We start from the raw sequence: 658 nt of genomic DNA, 5'->3' as shown, positions 1-658 counted from the left end.
AGAAGCTTCGCGGTAATTGTGTAATTGTTCGTGGACAAGGCAGTAGTGATGGCGGCGGCGGCGGCGGCGGCGGAGGAGGAGCAGGAGGAAGTGGAAGAATACGGCGGTCGTTCTTTTCGTTCGGTGGTCGGAGCTGGAGGAGTGTCGTACAGCCGGTGAATATTGATGCTTTATGAAGTTGAAAGAACGAGGGGAAATTGAGGCCGGAGAAAAGAAAATAGTGGAAACGAATTAAAATTGAAGCTTGTTGTGATTTCTGATTCTGTTTTTTCTTTCATTTATTGCGTTTAGTTTGAGAGAATGATTAGATTAGGCAGTCTGTAGCAAATATGTTGTTCCTCGTTTGGTTTGGCATTGATGCATGATAGCAAATAGGAGATTAGTTTGAGATGAAATCTCATAAATAATAACAAAATAGCTTTATTATTTGTGAAAATTGTTTGAGTGATTCAATTTCGAGAGATTGAAAAAGTCATTCTGAGTGCTGCGCAACGGTAAAGTTTTGGCAGATCTGTCATAGCTTTTAGTTGTATTTTGTTGAAATTACTTGTTATCTGAAAAAAATGTTCTATGCTTTTCATATATTAAGCTGGCGGAATTTTCAAAGTGTGCGGGAGAGTTGTTAGAATCGGTTGAAGTTCTTAGAAAGTTGCTTATA

Source organism: Phalaenopsis equestris, unplaced genomic scaffold (genome assembly GCF_001263595.1).
Source record: "Phalaenopsis equestris unplaced genomic scaffold, ASM126359v1 Scaffold000065, whole genome shotgun sequence".
NCBI lineage: Eukaryota > Viridiplantae > Streptophyta > Magnoliopsida > Asparagales > Orchidaceae > Phalaenopsis > Phalaenopsis equestris.
The sequence above is the reverse complement of the archived record's forward strand: the minus strand, read 5'-3'. Positions refer to the sequence as shown.